The 22,502-nt window shown below is 39.5% G+C and overlaps 1 pseudogene; it reads right to left on the bottom strand.

Moving 5' to 3' along the window:
- Positions 1-3,666: 3,666 nt before the first annotated feature.
- LOC102993311 (eukaryotic translation initiation factor 2 subunit 3, Y-linked-like) lies at positions 3,667-21,797 on the bottom strand (annotated as a pseudogene).
- Between the last annotated feature and the right edge of the window lie 705 nt (positions 21,798-22,502).

Here is a 22,502-nt window from a genome sequence, read left to right as displayed (position 1 = left end):
TTTGTAAGGGTACTTTAGACTTACAGAGTGTTTAGATTTACAGAACCACTTGTGTGGGCTACCAATACATTTGAGAGCTAGCTAGTGGTTAAAATTTCTCAGAAGCAATTTGTTTTTCTCCCGATCTGATTAGTTGGATGACAAATTTCCATTCAGTCCCCAGAGGCTGGAGGAAGGTAGAATTACTTCTGATTACAGTGAAGATCTAGCTCTTAGAGTCCCTTTATGTAGATATGCTCTTTAATTAGACTCCCCACCTTGTATGAGCCTAAGGCTTATTCTGCTATTGCCCAAGCTCAGGCAACCACACAGTTCAAAGCTCAAAGTCACCACTTTCAGCAAATGACCTCAAAGCAGCAACAGTGCTTAATTTTATTTATATTTTAGTCTGATAATTTATACCATTTTATCAGTACTTCCATGTATTTAAGGTCACATATGTATGATACACACACACACACACACACACACACACACACACAGTGGTATGTTGGAGCTGACTTCTACTGCTCTCAAGATTGAATTCTTAACATCTCTTAACATCTCTTCCCAGGTATGCATTCAGTGACATCACGTTGGTACTTTGAAAGCAGCTATGATGGGAGTGTTCACACCATGAAATTTGACAAATACAATAAATTAGGGTGCTTTTTTTCTAGAAAGCCAGTGGTTAAATATTAAACAGCCCATAGCAATATACATATACAGTCCAACGTTTTTCTTGTGTTTTTCAGGAGGATCTGTCTATCTAACAAATGGAACTGTCTTTGCTCTCTCCTCCCCACTACTGCAGACCTTGCTTTCATGGGAGACCCACTGTGTATACCCAAGATATATGCTGGGCTTCTTTTGCTTCTCCTAGTTCCTCATTAATAAACATTCTAAATAATTCAACTCCAGATCAAGACTCTCCTTTTTTGGTTTCCAATCATTTAAACTTTAGTCTTCAAAAATATCCTGTAAGGTTGTTATTATTGTTATTTTTCTGTTTTGTAGATGAGGAAACTGAGGCCTGGAAAGATTATGTAACCTGATAAAGTTTACACACCTAGAAAGGGCTAGAAGTGAGTTTCAAACTCAGGCTTAACTCTAAAGCCATCCTGCCTCAACTGACTCTGTCTTTTCTGTTCCCTAAAACCAACTAGTCTTTCACAATTCATTCCTTCCTCCCTAACTAATCTTTTCTTCCTCCATAGTCTTTTATAATATCTACCTTTCTTCCTTCTGTTTCAAAATGATAATTTTCCAAAGTGTTTTCATAAAAAATAAAGTGAGGGGATGTCTGGAGTCAATTTATTCTTGGAAATGATGACTATTATAGCCTCCTTTTTATAGATCCATATGTACAATAACATATCAAGAACTCTAAAGAGTACTTCAAAAAAAAAAAAACCTCTTTAAGTATATCAACAGCTTCCTGGTCAACTACCTCTTTAAACTCCAGATTAACTACATGGAACTTCCTTTTTATTTTATTTTATTTTATTTACCACAATGCATTTCTGGAAACTGAGTTATAAAGAAGCTTAGGAATAATGTTGTGATTTGGATGCTGTATTCTTAATGAAGGACTTACAATCAAATAAATTATAAATATGAACAATAATCTTTCTATAAAGCAAAGGTACCAAAATAAGATTTCATAGAATTTTAAAATACTAAAATGGTACAAATAGACTGCATATTTGATTATTGAATAGACACCATTGTACTATAAAGAGAATTCACATCTCATGAAATATGCAATCCTGCTGTCTCATAAATTTGATCTGAAACTAGTATTCTGCCATAATAAATATAACTAAACTTTCAAAGTGTTGTTGGCTTCTAGGATATTAGAAGGAGTTTGGACATTGGTGGAAACTCCTGAAGGGGACAAGTGTGTTAATATGTCAACTCATAGATAATGAATATTGCCTTTACTTAATTTATATTTTAACTATTGGTACTGCAACTCTATAATTTTCTTTTTACTATAAATGTATAGCATATCAAATCTGTCCTGGTCTTTTGTGGGCTTGATACAAGCTATCATTTATCATACTGATGTTATTGAAAAATATATTCTGACTTTCAAACAATCAACTAAGAGATGAACATTGGAACTTGACACTCTGGGGCTGCCTACCCCAAGATAAAGTAGAACAAGCTGATTGGTCCAAATGCATACTGAAATCAGATTCTATATATAAGTATGTATATATTCTTATAGGAGCTTATTTGCCTGAAAGTTACTTTCTTCTTGTAAAAGTTGATAGGTGACTTTTGTTAACTGAACCTATTGCTCAATTAAGATTTTACTATACTTTGAAATATTGCCAATGCAGCTAACATTTTGAGAAACTGGGCTAAGATTATCCATCTTTCATCTTCTTAGACTCTTTTAGGACATTACTTCCCTACTCATGTTTCAATTATTTGACCTTGCTATGTGACAAATTAACCTAGGCATCTGAGGATTGTTTGTCTGAGAAAGGCTTTATTGCTCCTTCACTTTTGTAGGGTAATTTTGCAGGGTACAGAATCTTAGGTTGGTGGTGTCTTTTCTCAACACTTTAAATATTTCAATCCACACTCTTTGCTTGTGTGGTTTCTGAAGATAAGTTAGATGTAATTCTTATCTTTTCTCCTCTACAGGTAACGTTTTTGTTCCCCATCTGTCTTCTTTAAGGACTTTTTCTTTACCTTTTATTTTTCTATCATTGGAAAATGTTTTGCCCAGGTGTAGTATTTCTGGTAATTTTTCTGCTTGGTGTTCTCTGAGCTTCCTGGATCTGTGGTTTGGTGTCTGACATTAATCTAGGGTACTTCTTGGCTATTTTTGTTTCAAATGTTTCTTCTGTTTTTTTTTTTTTTCTTTCTTCTCCTTTTGGAATTCCCATTATGCCTATGTTACACCTTTTGTAGTCACCCCAGAGTTCTTGGATATCCTGTTCTGATATTTTTCAGTCTTTTTTTTCATCTTTGCTTTTCAGTTTTGGAAGTTTTTACAGAGATAGCTTCAAGCTCAAAGAGTCTTTCCTCAGTCATGTCCAGTCTACTAGTAAACCTATCAAAAACATTATTCACATCTGTTACATTATTTTTTACCTGTGGCATTCATTTTTGGCTTTTTTTCTTAAACTTTCTATCTCTCTGCTTGCATATTTTTCAGTTCTCCTCCTCCTTCCACTTCTTAAGTGAGACAGAATGGCTAAAGAAGGGTGGAGTTGTGTATTTTCCTTTTCCCATGTCAGTTAGGCACTAATAAAACCCCAGCAGGTTAGGCTCTGGCTAAATAATTTTTCTTTTTTTTTATTTTCATGAAAAAAATAAGAGAAAAACTTTATTTCAAACAGGTTCAGTGGTATGTTTGCTATAGCAAAGTCTGGTTGTAATAGCAGTTTCATTTCAAACCTGAATTGATGCACAAATGTGACACTGTTTAATGATCAAGTACTGCTAAAATGTGGATTAAATGCATCAATGTGCCAATTCTGACATTTATGATAGACCCTATTTTTTATTTTAGTAGTAGAGGCTAATTTTCATCAGAAGAAAATGAAAACAACCTATGGCTTCTACTAAGGTAATGAGCTGTATCCCCAGTATTGCTTTGAAATTATACCCCTAGGTTGTTAAGAGAAATTCTGACTTCATCCAAATGTATTATTTAACTGATAATCTTCAGTCATCATCTACTGGTGGCTTGATTGTTACTCCTCTTCTTATCTGACCCCAACCAATTAAACACCAGTGTTTCTCAACTCTCTGGCTAAGGGCTATTTTTTCTCCCACTTCTGTGTACACAGGATTGGTGAGAACGATTTTACCGAAATCAGCCTTGACTGCCCCAACTCTTCCTCTTGTTGAAGGGGATCCTATGTTCACCATAAGCACTTCATTCTTAGACAGCTTTTGACCCTTTGCTGCTTTTTTGTCTCCTTCCATGTGTACACCAAGAAGTCGTCTAAGTAGGAAATAGGAAATTTCCAATTCTGTGAAGATCTCTGGTAAAGCTCCAACTACACCAAGTACCTGCCCCACCATTCTGTCAACCCAGCACAAAGTGGGGTGAATTTTTCTTCCAACTCCAATAAGACCCCCTGGAGCAGCATACTGAATATCATTTTGTTCCTCAAAAGTAATCCAATTTTGGAAAAGATTGGTTCACACAAGTTTTCCTTTGCTATCTTTGGAAACAATACCAGGTCTGACTTCTATCTCCTGGCCCACCTTTAATACTCCTTTTAAAATACTTCTACTAGCCACACCACCTTTAAGGTCATCAAACTCACAGCCAGGTTTGGTGACATCAAAGGACCTAATAACAGTAAGTCGGGGTTCTGAAGTAAAGTCTCTTAGAGGTACTGGAATTTTCTTAATGATATACTCACAGACAACTTCAGTATTATTGTTCAGCTGAGCAGAAATTGGAATAATAGGAGCACATCCTGCTACTGTACCTTGTACAAATGCAAGGATCTGTTCATACTGTTCTTTAGCCTGACTTTCTTTTACCAAATCAATTTCATTCTGCAGAATCAAATATGTTTCAGCTTCATAATTTCTATGGCAGCCAGGTGTTCAAAAGTCTGAGGTTGAGGACAGGATTCATTAGAAGATATTAACAGAAGAGCTGCATCCATCACTGCTGCACCATTCAGCACAGTAGCCATCAAAATATCATGGCCAGGACAGTCAACAAAGGAAACATGTCTGACCAGTCTGAAGTTCCCTTTGGTCCCTGGAAAGTCTATAGGAAACTCATCAGGTATACTACTTCCACAAGATCTGTAACATTCTGGTGAAGACAGTTTGCCTCATTAAGTTTGTAAATCTTGGCATTAGCCTATCCAAGCTTGATCGTAATATTTCTTTCTAGTTCATTTTTGAATCTGACAGTGTGAACTCCAGAAATAGCTTTTACAATGGTAGATTTTCCATGGGCAACGTGACCAAGTGTACCTATATTAATTGTGGCTTGTCTGCTGATAACTTCATGCGAGAGTGGAATCAACCTGGTAACATCCAGTGTGGTGAGATCTTGGCGAGAAAGATGTTGCTGCCCCAGAGTCACACCAGCCTCGCCCCCACCATCTAAGGACAGATCTTGTGATGAAGAACAGAATGCTCTGACATATCTCAAGATGGTTCCTTTACCCCTCCCCCTGCCAGAAGCACAAGGAGATTTTTCTCTGATATTCACTGTGAGAACTTCTAAAGGTAAAACTCACAAAAGGTCAAGCTTGTAAAGGTAAAACTCACAAAAGTGTGGGGACCCCCTTATGACTGAATCTTCCTGGAGTTTTTAACTCTCAGAAGTTGTCCACACTGAGCCTTCAGCAATTCACTGATTACATTTTAGGTTTCCCTACCCTGATGGTACTAGTTCCCCTGAGGTTGCTGCTCATGAGTTTCTGCGTTGGTAAGTTCTGATTCTACGTGCTTGCCTTTCAGTCTCTCGATTGGAGGGGGACAGCAGTTTGCCCTGTGATTTCACTTCTCTTATGGATCTAAGAAGAGTTGATTTTTCATTATGTTTAGCTTTTACTTGTTGTTAAGATGAAATGGCAACTTCCAAGCTTCTTGCATGCCAGACTGGAAATCATCTTTTGGGATCTGGGGGTTATTGAAAGTCTAGACTTGTGTTGACTTGAATACTCTTCACATCTCTTTTTAGTTTATAACCATCTTTGCAAAGGAGAAACATTCTGTTGGTTCTTTTATTGAAGCTTTCAGTTGTACTCACAACAATTTTTTTCAAAATTTGGTTAAACTTAAATCATCTTTGGAATTTAGGAGTATTTCTTTTATCTCTACCAGTCTATTTGCCTGGTGAATTTTCTACATTGGAACAGATAAACTGATGAAACTCTGGGTAATTTCTCCTGTTATGATTCCAGAGTTACATTTCTGGTTCTTTGTCTTTTTCATCTTTTTCATTTGTTCTTTTCCTGTGCTCTCTCTCGAGGATACTGTCTTTGCTCTTATTGTTGAGGTCAGACAGACCTTTGGTCTCTCTGAACTTTTCCCATTGGGTTTTATTCATAGACTTCTCTCTCTTTCTTTTCTTATCTAATAGCAAACAATATCTCATATTCCCTGATATCTTGGATATTTTCATCTAATTTAAATTGCCCATTGATTGCCTCTATTATATGAAAAAAGTTAATGAAGAATTTAGCTAGGGAAGATCACCTACTGGCCCAGTCAATCTTTACATATTAGATTCAAACTGTGGAGCCCAATTTTTCTCTGCTTACATACTCACAATTTGGTGGACACAATTCAACCCAGATAGAGTATAACTCATTCAGAAGTTATACCATTAAAAACATCTGGTGAAAATATAGTCACAGAGTTGAATGATTTATCATTAGTTGCCATCTGGAGTCTTCTCTTGAGGGAACTAAAACTTTCATCATAGTAGGATGTTTTGCTATCAATTGGCCATCCTTAAATTTCAAAATTAAATATATACAAATAAAGAAGCTCTTATGGTTCTAATAGCTGTTTTTCCATTCTCTGCCTATTTGAGTTCTCCTGTTCTAAGATCTTGTGTTAGGATTTTTAAATATTATGAGTTGGCACCTTTTAGATATTTGGATACCCACTGATGTTTTTTAATTTTTTAGATTTATCATTGATGTGCTGATAATGTCAAATATAAATTGATCTCCCCACTTTTCCAGAGATAAAAGCCATCACATCTTTTTGTGCTAAGATATTATGAATTGATATAATTCTGTGGCACTGACCATATTTTACTCCTGACCTTTAAATTCTTAGTAATTTTCCTTCTCCTTTAAGTATAATTTTAGATATGAATCATAAATGTTTACCCATATTAACTAGAAAACAATGTGATTAATAGCTAGTCTTCAAGTATTTTAAATATTTAGCAAATCGATACCAGTGGTTTTATTCTTTATTTAATTCTTAAAATTATGTCCCCTGGAAGTTCCTAGTTGAAGTCAATGTGGTGCTTAGATACACTGTCTAAATTATACTCATGGTAATGATAACTCTTATGGAGTGCCCATTATGTGACAGTAACCCTACATATTTTTAATCCTTTAAAAAAACTGTTTTTAAGGCAGCTAAAACTTATGGAAATTAATTAATTTGCTCAAATTGTGCTCATATATGGAAAATTCATGGTAAGAACCTGGATTTTTGCAACTCTAAAGCCTGCATCCTTTTCTCTCTATAGTATTACCTCTCCATGGTACAGGTGAGCCATCTCTTCAGTTATTATGATGTCTGATTAGTATCTCAACTCTCTATCTCGTTTTTCCTGTATAGATTATTAATATGTGGCAGAACCAATGAATTTGGCAGAGTAAATATATTTATTTACTCTCTAAGTGACTGATATAGATCACTGGATGGTAATTAACACCACGGCTGTTAATATACATTGTAAAAGATGGTTGAAATGAATGAATCAGCTGTGGGATGAAGGCACAGCACGCGGTGTTTCCCAGCTTTCCATGGTGATGAAACTTAGAGGACTAGGTTTGGGGTCACAAGCTTGAATTGAGACTCTGCTCCACTAATTACTGGATGTGTAATATTGCACAACCCACTTAACCTCTCTGAACTTCTATACTGATCTCATAGTGTTTTCAAGAAGATTAAATGAGATATAATGTGTGTAAAATGGTATTACCTTCTGAAGAGCACTCTATAAATATAATTATTTTATTAGAGCAGCAGTCACTGGTAAATTCTAATGCTACTGAGATTACTTGGAAAAGAGAGAAAATGTGTTGCGTGTTACTGTTCTATTATTTAAATCTTTTCACACTTGGACTCCTACATTGCTTTACAGTCTGGATCATGCTTAACTTTATGTTTGCAGCTTAACATCCTGCAAATGATTTATCACTTGCTTTACCATCTGTGCCTTCTACAAAATCTAGGTTAAATTATAGGATTTTTGTGTGTCTAGTGTCCTATGAAGATTTGAGTAAATATTTGGGGGATCTTCTAATGCGTGTTTAAGCCTTCTTCCTTCTATAATATTCCTCAATATTTTGGTATGAGTGAAAGGGAGTATATGAATTAATCAATAATAATTAATAAGCTTTTGACTGTGGCATATGCTGAATACAATCAAGCTCCCGGAGGGCAACACATACAGCATGTTACAAGTCTGTCACAATATGTATGATTTATGTATGTAAATACTAGGTCATAATCAATCTTCATTTGAAGAAATCACATATTTATGAAACAAAACAAGTCAGCATTTAACATTACTTCTGTCATCAGCAATGTTGTCTGAAGCTACCCTACTCTGCTGTACCATTAGAATAATCTATTATGGTTTTTACAGAGAAAAACACTCCATACAGGAATTTCTGAGTAAGATGGAAATAAAATAGGATGTTGCTTTTTTAATGACATATTTTTCCTTTATTCCAAGTAAAATACACAATGAACAATAATTAAGAGGACAATTTGATGGTCCATATGACAAATTTTAGTGGGTACATTTCCTGTGGAAAGTATACATAGTTGACATACAAAAAAAAAACTTTCTGTGTGTTTTAATTAGGGAGCTTTGGTAGTATTCATTATAGTAAATTATTTCAGATATAATGTTAAAACAAAGATGTAGCACACAAAGCAAAATTGAACAAAGGTCCAAATGGGATATTATTAAAATGTCAAAGTGAGTAAGCAGATGGGGTTTGTACGGCTCAGTGGATTAGTCACCAGGCCCCATTACCTTGGGGACTCTAGTGAAATCCAGTCTCAGTAGAATGATCAGAAAGTAAAAATAAAGGGTATATGCAGAAGCAAATAAATCATTTTATTTGTGTTCCCAACTAAAACACAGAGGTTTTTTTATATTTACTTTTCTTTCTTTAACCATAAGACTACATGAAGATTACAATACAGCTACATTTATTTTTATCAGAGCTTTTTTCCTCTAAGAGTGTGGAAATGAAAATAGAAGAAGAGATTGGAAACTATACAGATTTGTCATGCTCTTCACGTAACAGAGCACGTGCCCTGCAGAGGCCGGATGAAAGCATGCACTTTCTCTAGTGAAGCTTCAGCACAATACACCAGCGATCGTGTGGGGAGGTGCCACTCAAAGCACCGACGCTGTAACAATCTCATAAAGAAGAAATTAAGATTTTTTTTTTTTTACTGTCTTTCATCCTGGTCATCCCGCTAAAGCAATTACTACTACCTACTCTTTCCAGACACAAACTGAAACGTAGCCATTTACACTTCCTCTAAATTTTGACAAATCACTTTGACTTTTATTATGGCTCTACAGTTTAACACTCATCAAACCTCACAATCTGTACTGGTAAGTTAAGATTTGGAACACGAACACACATCCTGCAGGAAAAATTAGAATTGGTAGAAAGTCCTTTCCCTAGATCAAGTAAAAGCATTACTCGGATATTTTATGACAAAAAGAAAGTAATTGCATGTTACACACTAGAGTTTGTGAAGTGTGCTTTCTGGATAAGTTTTTCGTAAGAGCTCAGAACTGTTTGGGTGGCACTCCACTACATAAAATAAACACTTGCTGAATGCAGATTCCCCCATATAAGTAGCTCTTGAGACAGCAGCTGCAGTGTAATCGTGAATCCATTATTACTCTAGAGATGGAAGTCAAAGCAAGCTAAAACAGTAAGATGATACAACCCAATCTATTCAGAATACTATGTTGATTTGGGGGGATTCCATAGATAAGCACAGGCTTCTATTAAAATATAGTCTGCTCTTTGAGAATTCACTGAGTCCATTGGTGCTAAATACGTGTGTGTATATACAGGGTTTTCCAAGGAATCATAACCAATAGAATTTTATGTACATATGTAATTCTAAATATATATGGCAAGATATATAATTAAGATACTGCAGTAAAGGATGAAATTGAAAGTAGAATAGGAATCTCATATTGCTACACAGTGCCGATTACATTACCACATTGTTTCCTCACTGCAAGACTGATAAGAATCTACAAGCGCCCAGAGCCCAAGAGACTTGAACATGCCTGGTGAAAATTGGAAATCAATAGGAGTCTATAATCGCAAGCAAACAGAATCATTTCCATTGGGGTGAAAGACGGCAGGCAACACAGAGCTTGTACAGAGCTGTTGCACACAGGGCCAAATGGTGCCCTTTCTCTTCTGCCTGCCTTGGTGTTCCTAGGTGGACACACCTGTTTGTTTGTTTAACATTGCTCTTGTTTCTTAAAAAAAAGGAAATTATTCTTTAATTTTAGGCATCAAAGGAATAGCAAACCCTTGCTTTGAACTCATGCTAATTAAATAATGATTTTTTTCTGAATTTACCAGGAATGGGGGATAATTCATCTGAATTTGCCTCCTCTGCCTATCTGCACTCCTGGTACCCAGTGAGCAAATGTTTCCAGATTTTCTGTCAGCTCACCACAAATTCATCTCAATTCTGGCTCGAGGTAAACTCCATTTCCAAAGCTAAGAGGTAATTTAGTCTCCAGGGTCATTTGGTTCTGCCCCTCATTTAAGCAAAGTCTACCAATTCAACATGAAAATGAACATTACTATCCCCGAGGGGCCAAGCTAAACCAAACATTTAATTTCATTGCAAATGCCTATTTTCTCCGAATTGAAATTACAAAGGTCTTTATGTTGTTGTTGTTCTTGATTTTTAGTCTATTACATGATGCACCCAATTCAAAGCTGTCCTTGAGCTCTCTGGCTGAGACCGAAACACACAGTTCAGTGATACGAATGTGGAGTCCTTATGAAAGACACGAATGCATCCACCCACAGAAAGGCAGGTAGTACACTCAGTGACAGCCTCCCTGAGACAAAAACGGAAAGAGATGTTGCTCTTCAGACGACAGCGCCTTCAAAAGACTTTCAAAATGTAAACCGAAGTTAACTTCACAGTATTCACGGCTATCTTGTCCACTTTTCGAGCAAAGGCGATTGTACTGAATTTGATGAGTGCCTAGGTCAGTTCTCAACAAACAATGCTGACCCAAATGTCAGTTTATTTCTAACAGTTTGAAAATATAAAATATGCTAGGATGCTACCTTGTTAGTGAAAAGTGTGGAAAGGTTGTAAATGTTGCCCCTGTGGGATGACTAATACATGCCTGGATTTAAGGGCATTTTTAAGGTTGGGGTGGATCTATCTTGAAGGTTCTATAAATCCGCATTAATAGTTTCCAGAGAAATTGGGACTTAACTTGTTGAACAAGATATAGATTACTAGTTACCAATGTTCTGCAGCTCACAAAATTCAGATTTAAGAGAAAATGGCTTTTCCTACAAATTGGCTTTTTCTACACCTTCTACACTGCTTAGGTTCTAGTAATGGGTTCATGCAGAATGATTTTTTCCTCCAGAGAAAGCAGCCTCTTCCTGCCATGAGTTCAGATATATTTTCTTAAGTGTGCAAATTCCATAAGCACAGGCTAGTCTGTGGCAGAAGCAGAATGGACATCAATTTATGGACTCTGATTTGGGAAGAACCCAAGAATTTCTCTCTTGAGGCTTTCAGAACTGACTTGAGTTCCTCCTCTGGGCTTATTGTATTCTCCCACAGGAATTCTTGACTCAGTTCATTCCACTAGAGCTGTCTTCCTCAACACAACTCTGATCTTGTTTGTCTTTTACTCACACTTGCCAGCGGTTCTTCCATTGCAGGGCTTATATGGGGTAGGGTGGAGGGAGTCTGACCATTTTAGGCATTTTAGAATGTCCCTGACAGGCTTCATCACACCTTCTTAATTTTATTCCTCCTACATCTCTGCAACATCATAGTAAACAGTCATCTTACACTTGTATCAATCTGAGTCATTCACCACCTTCCACCACTTATCTTAGCAAATTTCTACCCTATAAATCAGGCACCTCACAGGGCTGGCATGTAGTAGATGCACAATAAACCATGTGATTGAAGAAGAGATCAGGTGGATGAGATGAGAGCCATCTTCATGGTACCACTTCAGACTGTTGCCCAGAGGGCATCTCCATGGAACTTGGAATCTTATAAAATCCCTTTCCCTCTGGCTCCTGAGGGCACTTCCTGTAAAATGCGTGACAAAATACACCCATTTTACAACTGTGAAATTTATAATTTAAAAAAAGTTCAGATTCCTTCTCTTTTTCAGGGAAAAATGAGTGCATTTTATTATATGAAGCAACACCTAATGTATTTTCATGTACTATTGTTTAAATTTCCATCTTTACCAGATAGATTCTCAAACATCCTTGACTTTGGATGATCAGTATGTTTGTGCAAGAGGTTTCTAGGAAGAATCTGTTTTTGCCCTAGGAAAAGGCAGAATATCAACATGTGAATTGCGTAAAATTCAACATATAAGAACATATTTTTCTGTGTAGTTCTATTTCTGCTCTTTATTGAAGACAAACATAGACACACACACACACACACACACACACACACACACACACACCATAAAAAAAGTTTTGAGAGGAACAAATTTTCTTTGACAAGGCATTAGTTAACATTTTGGCCTTTTAAAGTTTCCTTAATACTAGGATTCCCTGTGCTAATTGTTCAATTTACATATTATTATACACATACACTGTTTATTCAGTACTAAACTGATTCCAAAAGTACTACCTTAAAATAAACTTGTTATTTGGTGACTGGCTTTGTTCATAAAGTTCTGTGTTTGGCATCTTCACATTTTCCAAAATATATGTGTATATAAGAAAAGTCATTATTCTAAGTTTCTTTTTAGCATAGCTTCCTTTTAATATTTTACATACATTGTATCTTTGTTTTATGTAATAAGTAATTTTTAAAATAGACTTCAAAAAATATTTTAATAATAACATAGGATGCCCTAATGGAAAGGCAAGAGTATAGTGCAAGAGGCTATCTCTTCTTTCAGTTCATTAGTCTTTGGCAGAGCCCAACCAAGGTCAAATTCACCTAGGATGCCCAATAGCTGTGGGCATCTCCACAGGGTCAAGAAAGCAAACCCATGATGGATTAAATTTTTTAAAATTTTAACGTTGCAAGAGATATTTATTTTACAGGCACTGCTACAAAATTAAGAATCATCATAAAACATACCAAATGGAAAATTATTATTTGCTTGGTTTATAATCAAACATGACTTCATGAACTTGCTTGTAAAAGTCTGTACCTTCAAATCTGTAAAGCAAGGGTTTACCACAATGAGACATAAACTGTCTCTATCCACAATATTTGTATGTATTTCCTGTACATACAAATTCTTCCAACAGGCAGCAATGCTTGCAAATAGGCTTTAAACTTCCATAAAGCTGCACAATATTTCACTTTCTGTTAAAACGTTTACACTCTCTTAGGAAACTTAACCATAAAAATGCTTATATGTATTACCCAACTCTGAACACTGCTGGTTTGGTTATGAGTATTAAATTTTTGACCAAAGGGCTTCCCTGGTGGCGCAGTGGTTGAGAGTCCGCCTGCCGATGCAGGGGACACAGGTTTGTGCCCCGGTCCGGGAAGATCCCACATGCCGCGGAGCGGCTGGGCCCGTGAGCCATGGCCGCTGAGCCTGCGCGTCCGGAGCCTGTGCTCCGCAACGGGAGAGGCCACAACAGTGAGAGGCCCGCGTACCGAAAAAAAAAAAAAAAAAAAAAAATTTTGACCAAAGAGTTTGGTGGGTTTGAGTTGAAATCTTGACCTAAATGCTATATTAATGATCACTCATAAAACACATTCAGCATGCTAACATTATAAAATAGGGTTCCATTCAAAATATATATTGGCAGTTGTATTTGTATTTTAGGCATAATAAAAAGCATGTTTAACTTTTTTATATGCATATAGTTTAAACAAATTATTCTGTGAAAGTATGCTTAATTAAAAAAAATGTCTTAAACTCTTTGTGAAAAGTAACAAAGAAAAGGTAACTAAATTTTGCTGTTTGAAAAATGTTGTTTGTTAATATTGCCTTCCAAAATATAAGGGTACTTTTCTTCAGCTGAAATAGAGCTATGACACCAGAGTTGTGGCTTTCACAAATTTTGATTCTAAATATGATGGCTACATTTATTTTATATACAAAACGTTGCTGCATAGAACAATGCAGGACTTTCTACTCCAGTGGTAGTGAGTGTTCTTTTTTCTGTACATAATGCAGAAATGAAAATGATGTAGTAGTCACTGATAACGAATGGGACACTCCAGAGCTGTCTGGCAATTCGTGATTCGTGCCTTCAGTTAAAAGTTCTTGGATTGTCATTCAATTACCATCCTTCGTGGCTCAGTTCCATGATCTTCATCTTCTTGTCATCAGCCCCTTGCTGCTCTTTCAGGCACTCTAACCTGCCCTGCGTCACACACTTGGGCCTCTACCTCTGCTCCTTGGCCTTTACCAGGTGCTGCCTCCTCTCCTTTGCTCCGGTACCACCATGTCTTCATCTCGCTGATGGTGTGAAAAGGAAGGAGGCCCTGCTGGGTCTAGAAGGAAGCTGCTGGGCCAGGTGCTGAGGACTAACCAGCCCAAGGAGGTGGGGCCTCCTCAGAGGCTGCACCACTCTTCTCCCCACTTCAGCCATGCCTCCGCCACCCCTACCCAAGTGCCTTGCTGAGGACCATGACCATCCCCTTCTCTGCAGTTTTATCACTCCCCCCAACTCCTGCTTTCTCCAGGGGGCGGGGCTGGGCAGCCCAGGGGACTAAGGGCAGGCCTTAAAGCACCTGGGAGAAAGGCAGGAATTGAACAAACTGGACAATGGTCTTCAAGCTGTGCCTGAGTAGAGGACAGGGAGCTTGGTATGTGCTTAAATGACATGGATGACCAGGCCGGAGCTGCAGCTGGGGCTCTTTTCCTGGGAATTGGGTAAGGCTGTTTGCTACATGTCCCCATTGAGGAAAAGGATGGGCATGGGGGGTTCCAAGAGACCGTGTGTGTGTGTGTGTGTGTGTGTGTGTGTGTGTGTGTGTGTGTGTGCGCGCGCGCGCGCGCAACTTTCTTGGTCTATGTCTTTGGAGCACTGATTGTAAAGTACTGGTCCTCCAGCAGCGACCTCCGACGCCTACCAGCTGGCTGCTTCCCTCCTCAGCCTGCCCTGCTAGTCTCTGAGCCTCGGAGGACCCAGCCTGTGAGAGAACAGGGCTCCCAGGGCCTCTCAGCCCCTGTTTCTCCTCCGGATGCCCTCCTCCTGCACCCCGTTCCTGCCCTGTCTCTGAGCTGATCTCCTCAGCCCTCAGGGTCCCCTGTAAGTTCCCTCAGAAAGCGTTCTCAGGAAGCCCCACTCCCTTGCCCTGGCCCTGTTTATAAGACTCCAGGGCTAGTGCACCCCAATCTTCACAGACACTGAACTTAGAGGTTCTACGTTGGTGCCCCCAACGGTGCCCCCCCAGCCTGCAGTCACCCCATTATAGGCCCTCACTGTACCGCTCACCTGCTCACTGCTGAGGTTGCCTTTGTGCCCTCTTCCCCCCCACCCCCACCTTCTGTTCCCAACCAAATGGTGGCAAGAGCTTGAATCTTTTGCTTCCACGGTTGTGCCCTCCCCAGCTTCCCACCATACTAGATACTATGGGGGCTCCATTCTGTAGAGAAAGCTCTGGATCACAGGGAATGCAGGGGGGCGAGTCTAGGTTCCTCTCTCTGTGTAGAAACGGTATAGACCGTTAGAAAAAATTCACTTATAATAGACTGAATTTTCCACTAGACCAGCAACACAGAGGCTTGAATTTGAACTTAAATGGCTTTTTTAAAAACTTAATGCTACTCAACCATAAAAATGGATGAAATTTTGCCATTTGCAGCATCATGGATGGACTTGGAGACCATTATGCTAAGAGAAATAAGTCAGACCAAGAAAAGCAAATACTGTATGAGATTTTTTTATTCATGGAATCTAAAAAATACAACAAACTAGTGAATAGAACAGAAAAGAAGCAGACTCACAGATCTAGAGAACAAACCAAAGGTTATCGGTGAGGAGAAGGAAGGGGGGAAGGGAAATAGAGGGGTAGAGGATTAAGATGTACAAACTATTATGTATAAAATAAGCTGCAATATATATTGTACAACAGGGAGAATATAGCAAATAATTTATAATAACTGTAAATGGAGTATAACCTTTAAAAATTGTGAATCACGGGGCTTCCCTGGTGGCGCAGTGGTTGAGAGTCCACCTGCCGATGCGGGGGACACGGGTTTGTGCCCCGGTCCGGGAAGATCCCACATGCCGCGGAGTGGCTTGGCCCGTGAGCCATGGCCGCTGAGCCTGCGCGTCCAGAGCCTGTGCTCCACAATGGGAGAGGCCACAACAGTGAGAGGCCCGCATACCGCAAAAAAAAAAATTGTGAATCACTCTATTGTACACCTGTCACTATATTGTGTACAGTATCACTATATCGTACACGATGTATATAATATTATACATCGACTATACTTCAATAATAAAAAGAGAGAGAGGAGCATTAAAATATGAAAAAACTTAATTTAATATTTCTCTCCCTCATGAATTTGAGGATGGAGATTCAAGCTCTCTACATATGGGCACCAGGAAGGATTTCTTCACATGAATTGATAAGTTCCAGGAGGGAAGGACCTTGTTTGTCTTGTGCAGTTTCCTCAGTGGTATAAAAGTAGGCAGTGAATTAATGGTGATTAAATAAATGAGTGACTAGATCAACAGATCAGTACAAATGTCATTATTAAATCAGCCAGTTATCCAGCAGAAGGTGCAGAGTAAGAACAAATAAGTTTTGAGGCCAGAAAATAAAATTTCCGGAACCTTGGAGGACAGGAGATAAATGGGCAACATATTGCAACCCTAGGCTACAAACGTGTTCTGTTACACAGAGGGCTGATGGACAGGCATGCACTGGTTTGAACTTGGTGTCGGATACGGAGATGCCAGTGTTGGGAGGCACTGGGTAGGACCGTCAAAGACCAATTTGTTCAGACTGTTAGCAAAGTAATGCAAGGAAGCGTTGGAAGCATATTGCTATGAAAGGAAACCTTTGAATTTTAGCCTTAAAAAAAAAAAGAACTTGGAAAACTTTTGCAGGTACGCAAGAGTCTATCTCTACCACTCCCAACATTTCCTTCTCGGCCCGTTTTTCCGTCTTCCATTTTCCTATTCTTCTTTGGAGCAAATGTGAGCTCAAAAGCTCTCCACCATGCGCCTGGAATCTAGCTGGGCAGCTGGTGGCCAATAAAGCTTATGGGAAAAGCCTAGAGAGAAGGTGAAGAGAAAATGTTTTTCAGTCTTTCCTACTACCCAGGCCTGACTGGACCAGCTACAAAACCTATTTACTCAGCACTATGAGCATTCTTTTTGTTTAATATTTATTGGACTATAGTCGATTCACAATGTTGTATTATTTTCCGGTGTACAGCAAAGTGAATCAGCTATACATATAAGTATATCCACTCTTTTTTAGATTATTTTCCCATATAGGCCATTACAGAGTATTGAGTAAAGTTCCCTGTGCTATACAGTAGGTCCTTATTAGTTATCTATTTTATATATAGTAGCGTGATCTGCCAACTGAGACAACGACCTTTCCAGAACGTATGCTAGAAGGTCATCGGCAGGCCCTGAAATAATCTCTTAAAGCCCCTAGTACAGTATTGCTTTTCCTCCTTTCCAGGCACCCAGACACTCCTCCATTCTTATCTCCACCCTTTTCCTAGGGAGATTCACCAATAGCTTCTCTTTCATGAGAGAGCAATAAATGATCAAATAATTCACAAGACAAGCTCCAGCTTGCAACGAGGTATAATTAAAAGGTGTCACATATTTACCAACTGGCTCACCTCTAGCTCAGCATATAGGACTAGAAAAATCTTTCACTGTGCTAGAAGAAACCGGCCGCCTGCTGAGAAAACTGTGTCAGCCTGACAGCGCCTGGCTTAATTACTTCAAACTTGAAATAATTAATAAGTTCCTCATTTTCCAACAGGAAAGCACTTAATGCTGTTCAATAAAATAATTCAAAGCCTATGTAGCTCGCTGCTATGTAAGAGGGCGTTGGGTTTTGGGGTTCTTTGTGCTTTCTTCTTCCTGTAACGTTGGGTAAGTCATCTGCTACACCTTTGAAATGATGTTTTCTTGCCGAGCGTCCCACAGGAATGTGAGTTCCGATCGTTACATTTCTTCTAGCAAACCCAGTCTTCCTCAAATTCACCAGGCAGAGCCTTGCTTTCCCCTCCTCCTCCTTCTTACTAATCCTTCTGTGTCATGGGGTTCACTGTAAATGGTCTGAGGAGACTTTCAGCCCCAAAACCTAAATATTTGCTTAAAATAAATGTAGAAAGAGAATGTAGGAAGATGATTGAAAGAAAGAATAAAAATGATGCAGGGAAAGGAAACCTGAAAAAAGGAACCACAGTAATGAAACGGCAATGAAGGGTGGGTAAAATGGGCCCCAATTTCACTTTCCTCTAGTGGGCTTTCGGGTTGTCTGCACAGGTGCTGCTGGAGGTACTACTGAGGCACAAAGCAGCAGATCTTATTTTTTCAATGTTTAAAGGAAGCTTTTTCAGGGTGAAAGTGAAATTTCTCTCAAGGAGAGAAATTTTATTCCAAAATGCATAATGCAGAGCAATAGAGAAAGCTGTGGTTTCTCGAAGGTTGTGTTTTTGTAATCTGACCTAAAAAGAAAGCATTTATTCCATCCTGAGTGGGTCATCTTTAATAGAGGAGTTATCGTTCGGAGCTCCATAAGGCTATTAAAAATGGTGGCGGGGGCTTCCCTGGTGGCGCAGTGGTTGAGAGTCCGCCTGCCAATGCAGGGGGACACGGGTTCGTGCCCCGGTCCGGGAGGATCCCACGTGCCGCGAAGCGGCTGGGCCCGTGAGCCATGGCCGCTGAGCCTGCACGTCCGGAGCCTGTGCTCCGCAACGGGAGAGGCCACAACAGTGAGAGGCCCGCGCACCGCAAAAAAAAAAAAAAATGGTGGCGGGAGGGGACAGGAATAAAAGGCTAAATGTCAGCAAGGCCTGCTCTCAGCACCAGCCGAGAGGCAGCTGTGAGCTCCAGCCCACTGTTGTCCAGCGTTGGTGCACGTGGGACAGCCCCCTGGGCACTTGCTGCAGTGCTCAGAGTCCCATCCCCACTCTGAGCTTCGGATTCAGTGGGTCTGCGGTGGGACTTGGAATCTGCCTCTGTAATAACGACTCCAGGTGTGTCCCATGTATGTGTTCAACTGCCCACACTTTGAGAAACCAGCTCTCAGCGACTCGGGCATCCTGCATACCCGAGAGGGGCCAGACCACCTCTGATGCCACCGCTCAGGGGAAGCAAATGAGATTAACAGACACTTCTTAGTGTCAAGTGTTCTTAAGCAAGATGCCAGTTTCCTTGCCTCTTCCAACAAGATAAGCTATCTGTCAGCAGTGAGGCAGAGGCAGTGACCTCACAGATCCTTACTTAAACTTGATTTCTTTCAAAATCCTGCTAGCTCCTTTGGGAAAACAAAACAATAAATAAATTGAAGGAAAACTCTCCCTTCGTTCCAAATAGTATGTTTTTAAAGTTGTGATTAGCTGTTGTCATTGGTCCACAGATCTTCCCCAGGAAAGGGGATTCTTACTGCCCCTTCCTTTGTTGGCAGTATTGCCCAGTTGTCCTCACAGGGGCCTGAATAGACTGTGAGAGGACCCCCTTTGTGTCCACGCACATCACCTCACAAGCTACACCAGCAGTGGGTCCTGAGGCCGTCCACTCGGATGAGGACTCCTGCCTTCAGCAGAGGGATAAATGCACTGAGGGCAATATCAGAATATCTGGCATTGTTCAGCCAGCAGTGAGGGAGGTGGAGCTCTGACTGTTTCAGTCTCTTGACACCCTTTTCATTATGATCAAAACATCAAAGCACATACTCTGGCCCAAAGAGGGGAGAAATCTCTACTTCTGACAGATCTATGTATTAATAATTATAACGAGTGTGCACCAAACTTTCCAGAGAAGCAAAAGTTATCCCTTGCGATAGTCCCGTATTTCATCACCAAGGCTTTGGCAACAAGCAGCTCAAGGTTGTAGCCCAACTCAGCCCTTCACTGTCTGTCTGATTTGGGCCCTGTGACTGACTTCTCTGAAGGTCAGTTTCTTTATCAATAGATTAGGCATAGTAATAGTTTCTAGCCTGTAGTGTAGTTATGCGGATTAAATGAGATAATTTGATAGAGTTCCTGGTACAGGTAAGGAACAAAAAAATTCTCACTCCCCCTCTAATTCCACAAGGCAGGATCTATGCCTCAACTGTTTATCATCATAATTCCAGTACAGATCCTGGCATAGGGTTCATGTTCCATAAATAGTTTTGGAATGTAGGAAATAAGAAAGGAAGATAGAGAGGAAAAGAGGGAGGAAGGTCAGACTTCAGAAGATAAAGAAAAAAATCTAGTTCCAAGGCAAAGAATGAGAAGTGTTCAGAAAACGTATGTTGGCCCAGAGTATGTTGTAATAACGAATAAATTATATAACCTTATTTCTTGCTCACAAAATTCCCTTGCAGGTCCAAGCAGTGAGTCAAGGATCTGTTCAGATGCCATCTGGTGGCACTGGCCTCTCAGCATGTGTCTCCCAGGATGACCGTGGCAGAGAAGAGAGAACCAGGGAGCCGAGCCCCAGCCTGTGACTGACGAGCCTCACTCTGTTCGGGTCCCGGGGGCTGGAACCAATTACATGAGCCACCCAGCTGCAAGGGGGTGGGAATAGAACGTGCATGAGTCGCGGGAGGGGAGGAGAACCGAACGCGGGGCAGCACAGTGATGCCCACCACAGCGTGGGTCCTGGCACTTTCTAAAGAAAGGCAGTTGGCAAAGGACATGTAGGAAAATATATCCTGAAAAGAATCAACAAAAATAAATGTTAAATGATCTTGGGGTTTTTTTGTTTTGTTTTTTCTTCTTAATATCATGAGATTTTCACTTGGTAGCGGATACGTGCAGGTGCATAGGCAGGATCCTTAGTGAAACCCTTAGTTCTCTCTCTGTTTCTCTCTTGCTCTCACTCCCTCTCTCACCCTTGCTTTCTTGCTCCCAGCAAACACATATGTCTTCTCTTACTGTAGGTTAGAGAAGAATTCTCTCTACCTACGTTAACCTAGATCCAAGGAGAAGAAAGTTAGTTACAGGCGTTTGTTGATCTCTAACACATACTGAGAGGATGGATAACCTTGACATGTTAACTGTCCTGAAAAAGCCTTCATTCTCATTCCACTGGATAAACATGGAAGCTTTGACCTTGAACTACCAATTGACTTGGACCAGGTCAGTACATCTAGGACAATTGAATTCTGACAGTTATCTCTTTCGATGACCTAAACTCAGTGAGGAAAGCTGCATGGTTATTGTAATAAAATTTAACAGTAGGCAAACTTGGCCAGATTAACCCAGAGGTAATCTGCTCACAGTCCATCTTAAGACGGTCACACATCACTACAGTTTGCAAGGTTCTTGGACTAGAATTAGTCTCTGCTTTTGGTCCCGAACTGCTAAGCAGACAATGTGAACTTTTCATGCCTTAGCATTAACGTACTGTAGTTGAACTCCATGCAACGTGTTTCAGCTTGTCTCACTAGGTGAATAAAGAACTTGCAAAATCTCAGTGACTTACAACAACAAACATGTTACATGTTGGCAGCTGCAGGTCAGCTGTTGTGGCTTTGTTCAGTCTTCTCATTCCAGGACTCAGATTAGGGTTAGGGTTATGTTTCAAGTTAGGAGAAGCTCTTTGTTGAGACCTGCCATTCTCACAGCAAAGAGAAAAGGGCAAGGGTGACGACGGAAAAAGACAACGCTTCTTAAATCTTCCTCTCAGGTGTAGCATGCGTGGTGTCCACTCAAGCACCATTGGCTAGTCAGTCGCACAGCCAAGGGATAGACGTATATTCCCCTCCCATGGGACATGCTAGGAGGTACATACCTCCCCACCTGGGGAGGTCTAATCCCCTTACGGGAAGGGGATTGAATATTTGAGAACAATACAATCTACCACGGTAAGTAACCAATACTGAAGCCTTCTCATCTTAATATCTCTAGGGCTTAGCACAGGTGTCCAATGAATATTTATTAAATCACATTGCATATTCATTGTATTGAATGAATATATCATTTCCGTGTAAGTCAGTCATCTGAAAGAAAATTTTATCATTATATCTATCACCTCTATTATCATCAACTGATATTTTTTAATTAGCATGTATACCTAGTACTTATCTGAGCATTCTACAGGTACAAACAATAGATTTTATCGATTACCTTTAGTAGTTTAACAATCTGAAAGAGAAAAATCAAAGAAAATAATTCTAAAATAAACATTAGCATACATACTCATTTGTTAACATGCAAACTCACAATTTCCTCTTTTGAAAATACTATTGATAATGCCAATCAAACCCTGGAAAAAGGAGAACTTGTTTTTCTGAGAATTGTCTCTGAGATTTAAATTTTTCTTTTTTCTACTAGAAACATTCTGGGGGAAAAACACCAGAAACAATAGGGAAAATATGGGTGATTCCCTTTTCATAATGAACTCAGGAGTTAGAAGTTGTCTCAG

The sequence above is a fragment of the Physeter macrocephalus genome, chromosome 4 (assembly GCF_002837175.3).
Source record: "Physeter macrocephalus isolate SW-GA chromosome 4, ASM283717v5, whole genome shotgun sequence".
NCBI classification, from domain to species: Eukaryota; Metazoa; Chordata; class Mammalia; order Artiodactyla; family Physeteridae; genus Physeter; species Physeter macrocephalus.
Note: the sequence above shows the minus strand (reverse complement) of the source record. Positions and strands in the feature narration are given on the sequence as shown.